The 19,813-nt window shown below is 47.1% G+C and overlaps 1 protein-coding gene across 1 annotated transcript in view; it reads left to right on the top strand.

Moving 5' to 3' along the window:
• The window catches only part of MYT1L (myelin transcription factor 1 like), a 296,451-nt gene that overhangs the window by 107,683 nt on the left and 168,955 nt on the right, over positions 1 to 19,813 (top strand). Inside the window, exon 3 of the mRNA XM_081100618.1 lies at positions 2,494 to 2,612. The gene's annotated coding sequence lies outside the window, so the exon portion shown is untranslated. The remainder of the gene's footprint in view (positions 1 to 2,493; positions 2,613 to 19,813) is intronic.

The following is a 19,813-nucleotide window of genomic DNA, read 5'->3' on the forward strand; positions in this document are numbered from 1 at the left end:
CTTTAAGGACCAGGGCTCTGAGTTCTGAGCCCTAGTGAGCACAGCTCAAGGCTGAGGATATAGGGGGGGTGTTGCTCTTTGTCCTGGATACAAACTGCCTTCTGAACCTAAATCATTTGTCGGGTGAGTGTCTGATAGGAGAAGGTTTGGGGCATTTGCCTTTGTCATGCATAAATTAAATTTGCAAATTATAGTATAAAGAGGAGTACAGCTAGTGTCGAGAAGAATTTCTTGCTGACATTGTGTGCATACATTTTGTGTGCATGTGTGGGCATGCATATGGACGTGTGTGTGCATGTATGTGTGTGTTTTGAGTATTGGTAGACAGGAAAAGGCCACAGAATACACTGTTCTCCTCAAAAGTGTTCAAGTATAGATGGCTGTGTTTGTTGTAAATACGTTTAAAAATCACTATTTGTATTAAAGGTTTAATATCTGTATCTATATCTATATCTATATCATCTATATCTATCTATCTATCTATATATATATATATATATGTGTGTGTGTGTGTATATATATATATATATATATATATATATATATATATATATTAACCCTTTGAGTGCCAACCAATATCCTAGGAACTATGCTAAAATTGCCAAGGCATTTTTGCTGATTTTACAGCAGTTTAGGAAAAAAAGTATGAATCGCAAGTAAATGAAGTTACATATTCAATATCTTCCACAAAATCGTCATCTTCACAGCAAGAATTGACATATTTAGCAATATCATCATCACTAATAAAAGCAGACTTAGAACTGGACACGGCAGGAGGAGCGCAATCGCGCTCCCCGTCACTCAAGGGGTTAATATACTACTTACTTAATTTTAAATGAGGTATTTCTTTTTTATCTGTATACTTTATTTTATTTTTTTCCATCACCATTTATCCCTCCTATACCCTCTTCTACCTCCACCCACTCCCTTTCCCCCCACAGTCACCACACTGTGGTCCATGTCCATGAGTTCTTTCTCTTTTTTTTTTTTTTGCCTTTTTTGCTCAATCAATGTATTTTTAAATGTTACAAAATAATTAATGATTCTAGACTTTGACACAAAACAAACATATTAACTCTCATTCTATTTTTCAACTTTGATTTTTTTTTCAGGGTAATTTTAAAAGCTTTCTAGCTTCATGTGCATATTTCTGAATTATTCTGTTCTGTATGTGTTTGTTTTGGTAAATCCTTATTAGGAAAATTAATAAAATTTGTTATGGTTGCATTTTATAGGCAGTCTGTGTATTTCATAGGAAATTGTGTGTTATCTTATTTCAAATCTCCCTTGCTAAGCACCCTGAGTATTATCTTCATGGTGAGCTACCACGCAAGAAATGAGGGACAGTGTCTTTTAGAGGATTTATGGTAACACTGCGCCATGGAGCTGATCAGAAACAGCATGGAGAGCCCTCAGGGTCCTTCATTTGCCTGACACACTTCACTGCTGCCCATTAACACTTAGACTGTTATTGCCATAGACTCAGTTTAATGAGCATCTCTGAGTTCGGAGGTTTGCACCAGAAACAATAGCTTCAACAACTGAGGCACCTCCTCACTCCACTTTTTATATCCCAGTTTGTCTTTCCTTTGTAAATAAATAAATAAATAAATAAATCCTCTCTAAGGCAGTATAGTTTGAAATAATCCGGATATTTTATTTTCCAATTAGAACAGTCAGTAGTTCCTAACATTGACACAATATTGCAGAGAACCTTGATAGAAAGTCAAGAAATAAATTCTAATTTACATTAATGAAGATAATGTCTTTTGTTATTGTTCTACTGAAATAAAATGGAGCTGGCATTTGGAGCCACTCTTCTTATCTCCAGATTATAATCTGTTATGAATGAAATAACATTATTTCTAAGAAATAATGACACACCTAAAATATTTCTCACTCATTAAATTTTTTCTTTTTTTAAAAAAAAATATTTTATTGATTTTTTACAGAGAGGAAGGGAGAGGGATAGAGTTAGAAACATCGATGAGAGAGAAACATTGATCAGCTACCTCCTGCACACTCCCCACTGGGGATGTGCCCGCAACCAAGGTACATGCCCTTGACCGGAATCGAACCCGGGACCCTTGAGTCTGCAGGCCGATGCTCTATCCACTGAGCCAAACCGGTTAGGGCATTAAATTTTTTCTTAACTGCATCAAAGTGTTAAAGAAGGCAATAATCTTTAAAATTGGCTGGTAATGGGTCCATCTAAATATTAAGTGCTCTTAGTTTGAGCGTCAACCTAGATATGTATTTAAAACTGTTAAATATCTTGGATTTCAAAGTAAATTAACTAAATGTTTAAAAGCATTGTCTACTTGTCCATTATGGCCTTTCACATCAGCATTTCTGAGTGAAATCATTGACACATTTCTTAATGTGGTTACTATCTTGAAATGTAACTCTTTATTGTAAGTATAATAGCACAGAGGAGGAAGTTCTGGTCAGTCTCACCTCCCTCAGGTAGTTATATGTTGTTTTGTCCCTTAGAAAATGAACCGGAAGGAGGACTGGTGAAATCACATCCCTTGGCATCTCTGAACTCCCAGCTCTGACCCACTGAGGCAGCCAAGTCCGAGTCAAAGAGCATCACCAGGCATCGGAGTCAGGTACCTGCCCCCAGCTCTCTAGGGACTGTGCGCAAGGGTCCTCTCCCTGGGCCTCCCCACTTGCTGCTCTGAGTCAGGCCTTTCTTCTCAGCTTCCTGGTACTTCCTGGCTTCTGGGAGGCAGTTTAGAGTTCTGTTGCGCATCTTCTCCAAACAGATGATTCTCACTAAAAAGAGCCATTAGCAGTTAAATTAGATGATGCATATATTGTTCCTGCCACCGATGCTCCGTGTAGCAGGAAAGCTGTGCATCCCTAGCACTGTGAGGATCCTTGGGATTGCAGTGGGGAAAATGACACTGGGTCTCACATGGGGCTTTTTTGTGTGGAATCAATGCAAAAGTAGCTGGTTAGCAAAGTTAGTAATTTTAGCAGAGTTTGCTAATTATGTTTTGGAGTGCATATTGGCTCATGTCAAATGATTGCTGCTGTTCCTAGCTGGTATGGCCCAGTGGTTGAGTGTCCACTTATGAACTAGGAGGTCATGGTTTGATTCCCTGTCAGGGCACATGCCCGGGTTTCGGGCTTGATCCCCAGTGTGGGGCGTACAGGAGGCAGCAGATCCATGATTCTCTCTCATCATTGATGTTTCTATCTCTCTCTCACTTCCTTCCTCACTAAAATCAATATTTAAAAAAAAAATGATTGCTGCCCAGTCAGGATACATATAGGGAATCTCAGAGGCTGAAGGTCAACACAATTGTAATGTGACTAAACTCCCCCTCTGCAAAGTCTCGGCTTCTGAGCGTGTGCATGCCACTGACTTTAGAAGCTCTGGCATCTTTCAAGGTTCATTGTGCGGCAGTCATTTACGCGTCTGCTGACTACCCATTTGCCTGTCTGATAATAGAAGTACTTGCTGCTACATGGAAACCAGATACGGGGTCGTGTTCCATGTGCTGCAACCGCGCACGCGGGCACTGCAGTCTTTAGGAGCTGTATGAACTGGTGTGATAGGTCACAGTCGTTCTTACTGTCCTGTCTCTGCCCCGTCATTGTCCCTGAAGAAAGTCACTGCACTCATTGGTTCGGTTTGGAGAAGGCATTATGTTTGTCATTTCCCTGGAGCTAAAAAAGTAAAGTCTGTTCACATTGGGTGTTAAACTCATACCTGAGTTTAACGTCAGTTAAGTTTCTGAGTTGTAGATGTTTCATATATACAGGCTGTCTTGTTTTGTCCACAATCTCATTCACTTTTAGTCATAAGTTAAAGAATGTAATGGAATATTATAAAAATTCAATATCTAAATGCAGATTTGTTGCATCGATGTTTCTGGCATGGAGTTAAATGTTCACATTTAAATGGTTACCAACATGGTCTCATATCGAGCATTCAAATACAAATCTCACCATGAATTAAAATAGCAAAAGGAAACAATAGGCTAATTTTCAAAGAAAAATTCATGTTCATACTGGATAATCTTGGCCTTGAATAGGCTTCCTAGTTAAGGCATCACATTTGGTTTTCAAGGTGGACAGACAAGTTGAAGTTGTTGAGAGAGGTGAAGAGACCTTAAGGCAGGGGTCCTCAAGCTACGGCCCGCGGGCCACATGCAGATACAAATATTGTATTTGTATCTGTTCCCATTTTGTTTTTTTACTTCAAAATAAGATCTGTGCAGTGTGCATAAGAATTTGTTCATAGTTTTTTTGAACTATAGTCCGGCCTCCAACGGTCTGAGGGACAGTGAACTGGCCCCCTGTTTAGAAAGTGTGAGGACCGCTGCCTTAAGGCCTCGGCCGGCACTCATCTCCTCCTGTTGGCACTCCTGACCACGCCTATGCACACAGATCACAGTGTGTCTCTTGAACACCCCAAGCAGGCCCTGGAGGTGGCAGACTCTAGGTGTGGCAGGAACTTGGCGGTCCCACAATTACCTTTTAATAACTTTCGTTTTTCCCATAGCTCTGATTTCTGAGTACTTTCTCTCCATTCTTTAAAGATTAGGGTGTGGCCTCAGGCATAATCAATATTTATTTGCTGTGTGTCATAAATTAGTCCATGGATGAAGTAAAAGGATGGATCTAAAGAAACAGATTAGCATTCCAAAATGGGAATGCTCATGTGTCATAACAGCGCTTCTGGAAACAAAGTATAATCTTCACGTGATCCTCTGGGCAGTGAAAACGTGCGAGTCACCATTGCTGCCTGGCTCAGGGAGAGCCACCTCTGTAAGGGCAGGTGGTAGATCTCAGCTCTGTGGGCCTGTGGCCTCTGCAGCAGCCCGTCCACGCCCCCATTGTCCCAGCAGCCAGGGACTGGTCCTCTGTACGAGGTCCCAAGAGTGTAAACATCTGAATGAACAGTTCCTGAGTAACCACAGCCATTTTTGGAAAACAGAATGTAACTCTTACTCTCTTTTCAAATCTTATTTCTTGTGCGCTCGCACAATAGAGTCTAAAGTCATCGTCCGCTGGCATGTTGCTCCTGGTCTGTGAGCTGTGTAGTCAGGATGAAGCTGAGACCGAAGGTGCACAGAGCCTACCAGAAAGCTAGAGAGCAGGTTTGTCATAGCTCGGAAGTTGGGGCGGCACCCAAGAAACCTGTCATACTGAAAGAGGAGACAATGTTCTAGTCTTTTCGTGCCTCAGCGCTCAGCTGGGACGGCTGTGTGGGACGACGAAGGGGAGGGTGGCTGGGGCTGTGAAGCGTGGTGCGGGTCACAGTGCGGCCAGGGGGCTGTGGCGCCCTTAGCAGCACGGCCTTGAGAGCAGAAAGCCGCTCCACGGCCGCCTCTCGGCGCCTCAGTGTCCCGTCCGCACAGCAGGAGCACGTTTGCTGCTGCTGCGCGTCGATGAGGAAGGCATGACGTAAGACACATAACAGTGCTTAGTGGCAGGCTTCTTAAATTATAGCTGTTGTCGTTATTATTCATAAAGAACCAAGATATACTCACTGTGCCATAAAAGATTAATACATAAGTAATCTGATTTACATCTGTGTTATGCTTTCTGCCATTCAAATCAAAGTGCCTCCACTTACCATGCAGATGTGTAAAAAATGAAGACACCCTCTGTGAACTGATGCAGAAAGATTTCAAGGATATTTTGTTAAAGAAAAAAGCAAGATGCAGAAGAGGAGCAGAAATATGAACACACATATATTTGCCTGTATTTGCATAACATTTCTAGGATAGACAAGAAGCTGATAGAAATGTTTATATGTATAGTAACTATACAGAAACAGGCAGGATTGAGGGGGGATTTTCATTGTTTGTATTCATTTTTAAATTCTTTTTGAACCATGCAAATATAAAAGGAAGGAGGATGGAATTAGGGGAGGGAGGGAGGAAGGGAGGAAGGGAGGAAGGAAGGAAGGAAGGAAGGAAGGAAGGAAGGAAGGAAGGAAAGAAAAAGGGCACCAAGGAACTAAGGAGGAAAAGGCAAGGAGGGAAGGAAATGAATAAAAGACAGGAGAGAACATCTACCAGTTTCCCTAGTTAACAGTGCATGAGGACCAGACACAATTACCTTTTAACAGCTTTAGTGTTTCCCATTGCTCTTGTCATATTTCATGCAAGCTCTTCTTTCTAAAACCCTCTAATTAAAATTTGTTTTATAAAATGTAAAATAATAAACTATATCATGGATTATTCAATAATAGAGTTATAGTTTAGAAGCCAAAGTTTCAAAATTATTAAAAGAGTTTTCTAAAATAACGTTCAGGAAATAACTATGAAATGACAAAAATATGGAAAAAATAGCTTCAGCCATAAAATCATTTTTAGAATAATAAAGGAAAAGTGATATTATATCTTAGTTACGTTTTATAGAAGATCTACAAAGAGCATATTGTGAACAGTTGGGGGAGATGTGAATATGGACGTATATTATGATATGATTGAAACAGTTAACTTTCTTTTTGTTGCAATTACACTCAGGTTATGTAGGAGAATTGGTTTTGTTCCCACCTAGGAGATAAATGTTGAAGGATTTAGGTGTGAGTAACCATGATATCTGCAACCCCCTTTTAATAACTTTAACATTGCGGACGGATCACGAGAATTCTCGCTTCATATTACACAGTGTTGTACAAAGTATCATACTTTAAAAAGATATTAGCTTGTAAGAACATGTAGTAACTTCAAAATGTAATGATATTTAATTTTAAAGTGTGCCTTTAACATTTATGTAAAACGTTTTTTGTCCTCGTTCAATAGAAACTTAGCTGGCCAATGGGTAAAGCTAGCAATAAAACTACTGGTCCGCAGTGTGTTGATATCTCCAAATGTTCAGAAAAAAGTGTGTGAGAGATAGGGAAAGGGTGTGAGTGTGTGTGTGAGAGAGGGAGAGAGATCATGTGTGTAGTTATGTGTACCTGTGTAGTGTGTGTGCGTGCATGTGAGTGATTCATGTGCCCCACCCGTACTTGCAGTGTGTATAATATGGCCCATGAAGGCACAAGGTAGCCTTACCACATCTGTTTTTTTAAACATATATTTCTTCACATTCATTTAATGAGGTCACAGATAGAGTGGAATTCAACAACTCCTTTACCGTTGCAGTGAAGGTAAACTGCCTTTCAGGGGAATTTCCTGAGCCCCGCTCCCAGGGCCCCAGCAGAGACGATCCCATTCGTCAGAGCTCCGTTATGAGCATCCCCTGACCAGCAGTGACCCCGCTTCTGCCCCTTGAGGAAGAGCAGGCCCTGCACATGGAGAGACCTTTCCAAGACAGCATTTATTCATGGCACAACGGCAAATGAATTTTGAGGACAAGGCCCTTTCCACTCTGTGACATTGCCTTGACTTGTTTAGTGCCTAATTAAAGTAAGCCTTATTATACAGGATACTCAGGAGTGATTTGTGTACATGCAGATACATTGGCAAAGGCCCAGATACAAGAATTTTCTCCTGAGAAAAGTGTGTTTGCTCTTCTGAAATTTCATCTATCATCAGTCCACAGCTTATCTGTTTCCTCCACATGCTCTGAAATCATAAGGAAAATGTCAGAATTTTGTGAACACCACATTTCTTTTAATTCATTCTCTCACAGAAAGCGAAGGGATTGTTAGTCGGTCAACACTTCTTGATGGCTACTGCCTGTGAGACACTCCGCTAGGTCTCTGTTACAGGAAAGTAAACAGAAGCGGAACCAATATTGACTCGTCAGTTACCAGAGTCCGGTATTGGGGAGCTCGGCAGGGCTCGGACCCACGAAGGAGAGTCTGTGATACGGTGTGCTTTGCCCCGTGGCGTACAGGCCGCAGGCACCCAGCAGGGGCCTAGAGTGAGGCATGAGACTAGAACAAAGGGCAGCCCACACGTGCAGGAAATGAGAGCCTGGGAGGGTGCTCTGCAAGAACCAAGAAAGCAAGACCACAACAGGAAGAAGTGAGAAAAGGGAGAACCGTGAAAGATAAAAAATATGGATCTAATTCCTTGAAGAAACAGGAAAACAAACAAAACCTCTTCCCCTGCATGGCCTTGACCACTCTAACAGCATTGCCACATCGTTATGAGAAACACTAGTTGCCAGATTCCTCAGGAAGGACTAACTTGCGGGCATGTCGTCCGTCGTTTCCGTAATAAAGTTCTGTTTCTGTGAAACGTAGGTGTTGTCGGGGAGGCACCGAGGCTCTGTCTGCTGCCCTCAGTGTCCGTGGATGAGAGCCCCGAGGGGCGCATTCATGTCTCTCAGTGAAGGAGACAGGCAGCTGCCGCTCTTCCTACATCTCGGGAATGCATGCCTGGCCACATTCTCTTCTTTCCGTGCGTGTCCCTTCTGTGAGCCCTTGGCAGGTTCAGCCAAACGGATGTGAGAGTCATCTGGCTTGTTTGTGTTGTTTTCGATGATTACTTTTCACTACTACAAGCACAGGGTATAAATTCCATTTCAGTTATAAATCTTTACACTCTTTGTCAGAAATAGGCAACTAATACAAATAAGTGTACCTTGAACAGTTGGCATTCTTAGCAATTGTGAGGTGTAATGAGGTCCCACTCCCAGAACTTGGAAAGGTGGCAAATCAAGTTCCCCAAGCACCTATCAAAGTAGAAATATGCAAAGTCACTGGAGAGTGATGTAATGCGTCCAGTGTCTGTAAAATTTATTATCATCTGAATTAGTCAGGATAGACTAGACTAGTTCACAAGTGAACTTGGACATAAACTCAGAAAGCATAGTGATAAAAACGTACTTCTTGCTCATATCACAACCTGATGTGGGTTGGGCAGCCCCTTCATTCTGTGGCTTGGCCATCTGGAATTGGTGGTGTTCCAGAAAGTAGGGGGGCCTTGAGAATTACACCGGATGTTTGGGGATGAGCTAAAATGTCATTAGTTGGAAGCCAAATGCCAGATCTCAATCCTGCCTCGAGGGAAGCTGGGAGAAGTCCGTACGAGCTACTTGGACCCTTATCAGTATATTCTGTCCTGCCAAGATTCCTCGTCCTGGATGGAGTCTGTCCCCGGAAGTCTTACCAACAGTCTGATCCCTGCAGCCGGGCTGCCTACAGGAAGGGACAGGGAGCTTCCAACCTGAGGCTGCTACCCTCAGACACGTTCAGATTGGTTCTTCCCTTAGAAACTGGTCTGTGACCTTGGGACTTGGTTAATCTGAGTCCATGCTGGGTGAACCACCCTGTGTGTGTGCACCTACTTCTGAAACCACACACATGGACACTGACCCTGAACTACTATTTTTCAAAGAGTGGTTCCAGGACCACCTACATTAGAATCACCCAGGTCAGTGGTCGGCAAACTGCGGCCCCTTGAGTGTGGCTCTTCCACAAAATACCACGTGCGGGCACGCACATACAGTGCGATTGAAACTTCGTGGCCACACTCAAGGGGCCAAAGAGCCGCATGTGGCTTGTGAGACGCAGTTTGCCGACCACTGACCTAGGTGCTTTTTTTATATAGATTCGTGATTTCCATTCAACACACTGGTTACATCACGATTTCTAGGAACACGACCTAGCTATGAACATTTTAAACAAATAACCCCACACATTCTTACGCACAGTAATGAAGAGCTACTGCCCTAAATCACAGCCAGTTCACCAAGTCTGTGAGTTCCATCTCGAGCTCTGATGCTGGCTTCCCACCTCAGCCCTGCATTTTCCCACAGGTCCAATGAGCCGGATTCTTTCATGTCTTAACATTTCATCACTTGACCTGGAAAATATGGTTACTCAGCCTTCTCGTAATTTGGGGTGGGGGGCTTTTTACCGTTTTATTATGGAACATTCAACACACGCACAAGTGTCGATGAGCCTCACGAATGGCAAAACTTCTTTCCTCTGTATCCCACTCATTCTGCCTCCACCAAACATGGCTCACTTTGCAGCAAATCCAAGTTAGTGTATAATCTCGTCTAGAAATACTTCAGTATGGGTCAGACTCCTTCAAAAAAGTCTGAATTATCCAGACAGGATTCAAAGGTCCCAGTTTGTCTCACAAATTTATTTTTATAGTTAATTTGTTTGAATCAGAATCTAAGTGAGGCCCACATGGCGTCTTACTGACATGCGATCCCTCTTTGACCTACGCAGTTTTTCTTCCTTCTCTGCCTCATAACCTGTCGTAAAGCTGGGTCATTTGTCCTGCGGATTTCATTCCTGTGCTGTCATTGAATGTGCTCCTGTGACTCCTATCCTTCCTGCAAACTGGGGTTTCACCAGAGACCTGGTCGGGTGAGCTGTGGTTTTGTGGGTGTCGTCCTGTCACGTCCAATGAGAAGGGAGCATGTTGGTGGGATTGGCTCCCTTTCTCTGTGGTACAGTTGACGGCTGGTACCCGTGTTCAGGTTGTCAGCCTGAGCAATTGTTAGAAAGTCACCCCGCAACCTTTTCACCTAATGTTAGCAGTCAGTGAGCTCATTTTCTAAATTCAGTATTTCTCCTGATTTGCAAAATTATATTCTATCATTTCTTCATTTATTAGCTAGAATACTTTTATATAGAAAATGTTCCTTTATCAACTAAAAATATTTTTGCCTAAGAAAGCAAGATAAATGCCTCTTTTCTTTACCCTTTACCCAAATAATCACATCCTTTCTCTTTTGATGAGGATTATAAATTCTAAGACATGAAAAGGTATTTATTACTGCAAAAATGTGATCTCTCCCGAGGTGATAAAAAAGACTACGCACACCCTGATGATGATGATGAAATAACAGCCACCTTATTGAGCACTAACGACAGTGTGTGCTGTGTGGTTGGCACGTGTCACCTCACTCAAACCTTCACGTCCCCAAGAGGCTGCTGCTGAGATGGCTTCCGTCTGCAGAGAGGAATCCGAGGCTGACAGAGGGGTGGCTGCCTCTCCCCACGGTCACACAGCGGTCAAGTGGCAGCCCTGCGTCCGTCCTCGCTAGCTCCTATGTGGGTGGTCTAGTCCAGACCGAGGTCCGGTGCCTGAGCACTTCAGACTTCTGAGTTCTGCAGCTTCCTGCATGTTTATGAGGGTAAGGGGAGAATGAAGAAAAATAGTTTCTTCATCAGCTACTCCATGTACGTGTGGGCAGTGAAGGCCGTAGCACCAGGATGGGTCTCAAAGGGTCATCTGATTGCTAACTGGCTGCAGGCTGCGGGCTTTAGTGTAGGAGTTGCTCATGGCGTTTCATTCTTGTAAGAGACGCGCTGTGCAGGGGACACGCGCACCACTCAGCGTCCTGCGGAGGCTCCTTAGCTGCCAGCCTGTGGTGGTCCTGGCACAGGCATGCCCAAGTGCATGCTGGCCTGATGGGCCATCCTCGAGGCCCCTGCACGTCTGTGGTCTAGTGAGGGGAGCCTGGCGCAGGGCTCACACCACACCTGTGTGAGGATAGCTGACGGGCGTGTCCAAAGCCGCCAGGTGAAAACCTTCCGATGGGATGTGATGCCACCTGTGCATCATCAGCATCCACACCCGTGAACGGGGTCTGGTCGCCTTCTTCCCGAGAGGAGAGGAGAGGGGCGTGAGGAAGCAGAGCGAGGACTCACTTCAGACCCCAGTTACCGTCCTTTCTGTGTGTTCAGTTCAGGCTGGAAAACAGGCCCACGGTCACCATGCTGACAGCCTTCCCGCTTCCCCCAGCCCTGCCCTGGGCAGAGCGCCTGGCTTTGCCTGGCTTCGGGGGCGGATGTCTCAGGCGCTGTGCACTGTCCCTGCGCTGGCCGTTCCTGAAAGCCAGCTGTCACTCATAGAGGAAGAGGAAGAGGAAGAAATCCTTTCAGAGAGGCCCCGAGAGATGCAGTGTCGTGCGTCAGTGCCACCACTGGCCTGTCCCCCCATGTCAGTGTCAGTGCCTTCACATCTGTGTCGGGGCGTGTGTGCATGTGTGTGTGGACAGGAGGTGGGGATGGGAAGCAGAGCCACAACTGATAAAGGCTCGTGTGCTTAAACAGTTCCCAGCGCGAGTCAGGGCAGTGCGGAGCCCAGTGGAGGCTGCTGCGCTTGGACGGGCGAGTGTGACGCAGAGCACACGCAGGGGCACGTTTCTGATGGGTGCCCGCAGGCTTGGTGGGGAGCAGCCCAGGCACGGCAGCCTGGAGCTGCACATTACTGAGGCGGCTTTGTGCCAGCACACCGCTTGATGGCTCCCTGTGAGTCTGCCAAACCTCCCCTGGCAGACTTTGTTCCAGGGAACAATGGCAGGGTTTTAGGAGTTTTTTTAAAAATCTGCGGGCACACGCCAAGGTGTATGTAAGATTCGCTCACTGATAACACTCAGCCCTCCTGGCCACGGGCATGGTGTGAGCTGCGTGTTTGCTCACTGCGCTGGCGTGCAGGACAGGCGTGATGTAAGAGAAGTGAGCTTGGCACCTGCCAGTCCACCTGGAACGTGAACATGGTCTCTGTGAGGAGAGGCCATTGGAGAGAAGAGGGGGAAGGGACGGGGCCCAGAAGCACCATCAGGACCAGGGTGCAGTCCCAGGAGTGAAGTGGCCTTCCTCGGGTGTCCAGGCTTTTGGGGATTGCAGTGCAGATGATTGCTTTTTCGTTTACCAGCTATAAAATCCCACTCACTACTTTTTGGAGAAAGTTGTCCAAAGTTAAGATTTATCAACTACTCATTAGGTAATTAGTCAATGTCTCATTAATTTCAAGTGCCAACACAGATTATTTTTAAGTTTCCTAGCGATGGAGTTAATAAATCTTAATTAACGTAAATATTATTTAGGCAGAGTGGCTCACTCCACAGGTGCAAGGCCAAGAGGCCTACCCGTTAGGAAGGGATCCTTCTTTCTCGACAGTCAGATCACGTGGGGCCCTCCCAGCACAGCACACACGTGGAAGGGGAGCACAGTCCCACCTGGGTGTCTAACTTCTGGTGCCCCACGGAGCCCCTTGAACAAGTAGGACTTGGGCTGTCAGCCAGCATTCTGGACCCTTCCAGGCCGTGCTCCAACCTCACATCTTCTCTCACCAACATTGGTCCGCCGTTTCCCACCGTTTCTGAATGTGCTCGCCCCAGCTCATCTGCACTGTCCCCTCCTCCCACCCGTTCTCCACCTGGCCTGTCACAGCCTGTTTAGAGCCGTCTTCCTGTCCTCACGCCACAGTTGGTCTTCCACACACCGCTGTACTCACCAGGCCAGCTTCAGCTGAACCACTCCTGTCTCTAGTGCAGTTCTGGTCTCCAAACCCAGTTGACATTTTAAAAATTTTTCTTGATGGGCCTCCACACTGCATCTGACACAGTTGCCCTCTCTTTAAAGAGATTTCCCACCTGCTCCCTTTCCATCACACCCTCAGCTTCTCCCTGTTTCTCTTCTTACAAGTTGGGCATCCCAGCCTCAAGCTGCTGCGCCCAGCTCTGTGCACGCTCCTTAATCTCTTCCACTGTCCCCATTGGAAGTACCACCCGTGTGCACCCAGCTTGCAGACCCAAGACCGTCCTGACTTTGTGCTGCTCAGACCCTCTCCCCCAGTGCCCGTCGTCACCTTTCCTCTGACGGCGCCTCCTCTGCCTTCACTTGACTAGGAGGTCAGCATCTTCCAGTGGCAGGAGCATGCAGTGTCCCCTCCAGCGTTTACCATGCCGTGCCTTCTGATTCCGTTCCAAACACCCCCAACCCTGCCCTTCACACCCTGAGTAGATCTCATGGTCTCTCATCTGGAGCACTCCAAGGTCTCCTAACCCGTGCTCCTTGGTTCAACGTTCGTGTTCCTCAAACCTGTCCCCCACCCAATTTTTACAAAAGTCTGTGTAAAACCTGAATTTACCCACTGTCACTCCCTGTTTAAAGTCCCCCAGAGCCTTCACGTCACCTGTGGGGCTGAGTTCTGTAATGTGGTCCGAGGGTGATGACCGTCTGGCCCCGCCCCTCTCCAGCTGCCACTTCACACCATGTGCCTCACCTGTCGGGGCTGAGCTGCCTGGGGATCCCTCCAAACATCTGATGTTGCCTGTCATGACTTTGCATTTGCTTTCAGACTTCTGCCTGGAATGGCATTCTCTCTTTAATCTTTATTCCTACTTATCATTTTTAAAGATTATTTATTGATAAATTTTTTAGAGAGAGGAAGGACAAGGGGGAGAGAGAGAGAGAGAGAGAGAGAGAGAGAGAGAGAGATCCATGTGAGAGCGAAACACCGGTTGACTGTCTCCTCCATGCCCCCTACTGGGGATCAAGCCTGCAACCTGGGCATGTGCCCTGACCAGGAGTCGAACCAGCAACCTTTTGGTGCATGGGACAACATCCAGCCAACTGAGCCATACCAGCCAGGCCCTACTCGCCATTTAATCATCAGTCACCTCCTCCAGGCCCCACCTCTGCTCCCACAGACTGATTTTGTAATCATCTTACCTTTGCCAGCACTTATAGGATCCCTACAGTGGTTTGTTGTTGTTGTTGTTGTCTTACTTCTTTTCAGTACTAGATTGAAAGGCTTCGTTAGGGCGGAGAGCAAATCCTAGTTTCAGCTTTCGCCCTGAGGTCCATAGTGGGTGCCATGTAGTCAGGGTGGCACCGAGCACTGATGCAGAACCCAGTCGTGTGGACTGTGAGGTGGGGACTTCCTCCCTGGCGGTTCCCTTGTGTGAGCAGATGTAAACTGTGTGCACACGGCTGCCTGGACATCTTCATTTCCTCCTCCTGTCCTACGTAGGGCAGTATTGGTCAAAGCAGTGGTCAGCTCTCACTTTGGTTTATGGCTCTACAGGAAAAAATATTAATTTTTTTCTTTAAGCCACAAATGGTTTAGGCACTGAAAAACATTAAAGCTGGTTAAGTTATAATTTCTTCCTTTGAATATATTCAAAGAATAATTTCTACTGAGTCGTCTTGGTCAGGATAGAGGTTTTTACTTTCAGTTGTAAAGGTGTATCCTCAAGGGCACCTTCCAAGACCCTTTGGGATGCCTGAAACCATGATTGTATCGAGCCCCATATATGCTGGACTTTTCCCTGTACATACATACCTGTGATGCAGTTTAATATGTAAATCAGGCACAGTCAGAACTGAACAACAGTCATAAATAGAACAACTGTAACAGTTCACTGTAATGAAGTCTTGGGAATCGGGCCACTGTCTCAGACAGGGGTCCCGTTCTGTCTCCCACCACAAATTCAATGCCTTTTTCATGTAACTAAGCACCTATCACACACTGTGGCTAATACTTTTGCAGTTGGAGGTGCAACAGCAAAACTAGCACGAATTCCTTTTTTTCTTCGTCCTTTACAGTTTCTCGGAGAGAAGGTTCTTTCTCACTGTAGATCTCAGCAGCCTCAGCTTCCGAGTCTCTTCCTTATTAAGGGGAGGACTTCATCTTTCCCTGAAAAGAAGCACTGCCTGGCTTCTCTTGAGGACATTCGAACTGCCAGCCACACTGTCTTGTGCTTACAAATAGAGTAAGATGATGTGCACACAGGCCCTGCCACACAGCAACGGCTGCTCTGATGACTGGGGTACTAGGTGCCTAACCTGCAGAGGGGAGGTTCATGCCCCAGGCGGGATGGAGTGGGTGGTGCGTGATTTCATCAGGCTATTCAGAACTGCCTGCAACTTAAATTTTATGATTTTTTTCATTTCTGGAATTTTCCATTTAATATTTTCCAGCCACAGTTGACTGCAGTTAACTGAAACCATGGACAGTGAAACCGTGGATAAAGGGGACTAACTATATAGCATTTTCTTTCCTCATAAACTTTATCATCCTGAGACATTAGTTCTTAGAGCCAAGCTTAACATTGCTCTAATTATCTCCCTGTGCTCCTCTCCCTGCACCTGTCCCCATCCCTCCTTCCTTTCTCCTCCTCCTCCCTCCCCTGGGGGCACTGGAGGAAGTGGAGTTAATTTGGGAACTGCACATCAGAAGCCTGGTTGTCTATTTTGCATCTTTAAAAACAAATAAGATTGGAAGTGTTAAGTCATTAGGATGATGTAAGGAATTCAAGGTGCTAGAAAGAACGGATATCTTGATGTGACTAGGTTAGTGCTCAAAACAAATCAGCATCGTCATGAACTATGATGCGATTTCTAAGAAAAATGCAGTTGTATCAGCGTCGGTGAGCCTAGTGCAGCCGTGGGCAAACTGCGGCCCGCGGGCCGAATCCAGCCCGTTTGAAATGAATAAAACTTAAAAAAAAAAAAGACCGTACCCTTTCATGTAATGATGTTTACTTTGAATTTATATTAGTTCACACAAACACTCCATCCATGCTTTTGTTCCGGCCTCCGGTCCCGTTTAAGAACCCATTGTGGCCCTCGAGTCAAAAAGTTTGCCCCCCCCCCCCCCCAGTCTGTTGGCAGATAGACCACGTAACCGGATAGAGAAGGAGGTAGCTGCGCATTCTGCTCAGTCCACACTGCCAGTGAAGTGCTTGCTTGTTTCTTTCTAAATCACCTAGCAACCTGCAGTGGTTGGACAGTTAAAATCTGAGTTTAATTTTTACTAATCTTCAGAATGACTGTCTTTGCTTTGTTTTAAAATATGACACAAAGCTAAGATGAAACATAATTTGTCCCCACCTGTGGAGTCATTTCGTCTGCTCCCTGAATGTTTTCTGTTTTGGAGGCACAGCCTAGTCCTGAGGAAAGGAGCCCTCCAAGAGCCCTTAGGGTGTTGGCTCCTCTCAGCTGCTTTTCAGAGGCCTCTTCCCCAGGGCCACCAGAGGCTCCCTGCCCCCCTCCCCCTCCTGTCCCTCTGCCTTCCCTGGGGAGAAGCTCTGCAGGGCTCTGACCTCGAAGGGGAGTGGCTGATGGCAGGCAGTGTCCATAGCCCAGCGGATGAGGCAAGGAAGCAAGCACATTCTAGGCAGGTAGCTGGGAGTGAACTCAGGTGATTATCTAACTTTGATGATACAGAGGTTGAGTTAAAGGCAGTGGATAGGCCGGCGTGGCTCAGTGGTTGGGCGTTGACCTATGAACCGGGAGATCATGGTTTGATTCCCAGTCAGGACACAGGCCCAGGTTGCAGGCTCAGTCCCCACTGTGCAGCGAGCAGGAGGCGGCCGATCAATGATTCTCTCTCATCATTGATGTTTCTATCTCTCCCTCTCCCTTCCTGTCGGAAATCAATAAAAAAAAAATTTTTTTAAGGCAGTGGACAGGCAGTGAGGATGGGAGGCGAGGGCCTAGATGGGAGATGGTGACATGAACCCAAGCAGTGAACTTGGAGAGGGAACACGTGCAGGTTGAGTTTCAGGTCTGGGGTCTGGAGCCTGCAGCAGGATTTGGGCCCAGATCTCGGCCTGGTTGGGGACAGCACCTGGGCCTGCCACGGGCAGTGGCACCGTCAGAGGCTCGCTTCCTCTCTGTCAGCGGGGTGATGGCACCTGCCCTGGGACTGCTGCCTGCCGCAGGGAGTGAAGCAGCTGCTGAGGAACGGGCTGGGGACTGACAGCATGCCCTTGAGTGAGAGGCAGTTCCCACCCCTCTCCCTCAGATCTGACGGCGCAGCCTGAGGGAGAGGGAGCTGGTAAACCAACTGTGAGCAGCTCTGCGGAGTCGGGGGTCCAGACCCAGGGCTGAGCCTCAGCTGCACTAACATGCCGCGGCGTCCTCCGCTCTCCTGACTGCGCCTCCGGGTCATGGAGGTCTTCGAGAGCTGAGCACAGTGCAGTCCATCTGGGCCTTGTCCTCCCCCAGGGGCTGAGGTCTGCCATCACTCTCTGCTCTCCGGGTCGGTGAAGACCCTGAGGTTCCCATCGACCCGACCGGCCTCTCTCGGGTAATTGTATGTGATTTTCAATGTTACTAAATTTGCTCCGTTCAGAGTAGAATTAAACAAAAGAAGGGAGGAAGTGCAAGAGGTGGTAGGGAGGGGGAAGCATGCTTAGAGCAAAACTAAGGAGATGAACCGTGAGACTTTGTCCCCCTTGGTTATCACAGCCTCCAGAATAGATCACATTCCTGATGGGAGTGAGGCTGTCCCATCAGATGGAACTCACTGGACCAAGGAGGAGATAGGCTTCCCCTGTCAGCCTGACCTAAGAACGGAGACACAGTCTGTTACTGCTTGAGCGACATCTATGCCACTCAAAACACATATCACAGGACGTGGTCTGGGCACACCACAGACAATAGTCCCCTGCTGGCGGGCCACCTGCTTATCACAGGGTTCAGAAGTCATGCAGTGAAAACCTGCTTCCCATGGTTACCTTGGTATTGTCACCATATTTGACTCTAGAACATTCTCTTTGGTTCGCAGAGCACAGAAGGGAAAGCAGGTCACTGCTCTTGAACCTGGTGCCTCTGGTGCTGGGCTTCTCTCTGTGGTTTCGTCTGGGAACTGAGGGAAACACCTCTTGTGCTCAGGCCCTGTCTCTGTGCCTTTGGTGAGGCAGTCAGCATTAGGCATTCTGCCCGCTCCTCGACATTCCAGGTAATTTATTCAGGCACCAGGCAGAGTGGGATCGCGAGCCCCCGCAGGAGGAGAGAGGTGCAATCCTGCATCCTTTTAAATTGGAGGGCTCCCCACTCCGGCGGCCTCTCTTCAATCACTTCTAACAGAATTCTCTATCTGGCTCTCAAAACTACACACTCAGCTGGCATTTAAAGCTTGCGGTGTCTGGAGTTTTTCCTTGAGGGGGGAAGGCAAAGTGTGTTAAAATTCAAAACTGGAAATCCTCCTAGGAGGCAGGAGACATGGCACCAGATGGGCCTGTGTCTGTCAGTGACAGGGAACTGCTTCTGGCGCAGGCCTCCCAGGTGGACGGAGCTACCTGCCACGTGCCCAGCTGTCCTTGTCTGGGGCACGGCATCTGCTCGCTGGGCCTGTGCTGCCATCTCAGCTCTCGTAGAGGCTGGCAGGCTGTCGGCACGCTGTCGACCTCTGACTGCATGCCCCTGATTCTCTGGGATGTGGAGAGCCCAGGTCCCTGTGGAGTCACTTCCTGCCACAAGCTAAAATGTTGATGGCAGAATGAGTGGCTTCTGCTGGAAAGGAATTGGGCCTGACTCACTCACCTTTCCAACGCCCCAAGGACAAGCCCGGCCTGGGCCGGGGCTGAAGTGGCCCCTGGTGTCCATGGCATCCTCTGAAGCCCTCCAGGGGCTGGGATCCTCTCCCTGCGCAGGTGCCGCCTGCCCCATTCAGGAGTGCACCCTGAGGCTTCCAGCGTTTGTTGAGCTCTGACACTGTGCAGACTGAGCGCCTGGGCTGAAGTGCTGTCTGATTGTGTTACTCATTAGCAGCGGAAGGAGGATTTACACTGGAGCACGACTTGGTCATGGACGGCTCAGCTCCAAAAGCCCTCTGTCTGAGCTTCCAAGGCACTGGATCTTTTCAAGCGTGCTCACAGCTGGAGTTCAGCTGCAACTTCCGATGGCTTTTGAATGCTAATAGCTGCAGTACCCAGTTGTCACTGAGCCTTACTGCTGAGCAATGCCATCTTGAAGCCATCACTAGGCTGAAAGGGTTTCTGATGGGCAGCAGCAAATACTCCAGACCCTTTCCTTTCTGCCCAATGAGCAGATTGACTTAGAATTGGACATTTTAGTGCTGGTGGCTGTGGAGGACTTTCAGGGTCACACTGGGCACTGCCCAGAGTTTTGTCGCAGAAGCACCAAAGGAAACCATTAAAGGTGATCATGTGTCTAACGTGGTCCATGTTTAAGTGGGTGTTGGCATCTAGGACAAACGAGGGAGGAAAATGAAGAGAGCGTGGGAACAGTAGGAAATGTTTACCAGCCGGTCCGCTTGTGCGTGCCGGCATTGTCTTTATTCTTCCTGAATCCCAGCAATAGCCCCTGGACAGGCTAAGCTCACCCTGAACATGAGGACAGCCCGCAGCACTTACAGATGTGTCTTCTTGCCCATTTAGCTCAGGG

This window comes from Myotis nattereri, assembly GCF_964212035.1.
Source record: "Myotis nattereri genome assembly, chromosome: 10".
Lineage (NCBI taxonomy): Eukaryota > Metazoa > Chordata > Mammalia > Chiroptera > Vespertilionidae > Myotis > Myotis nattereri.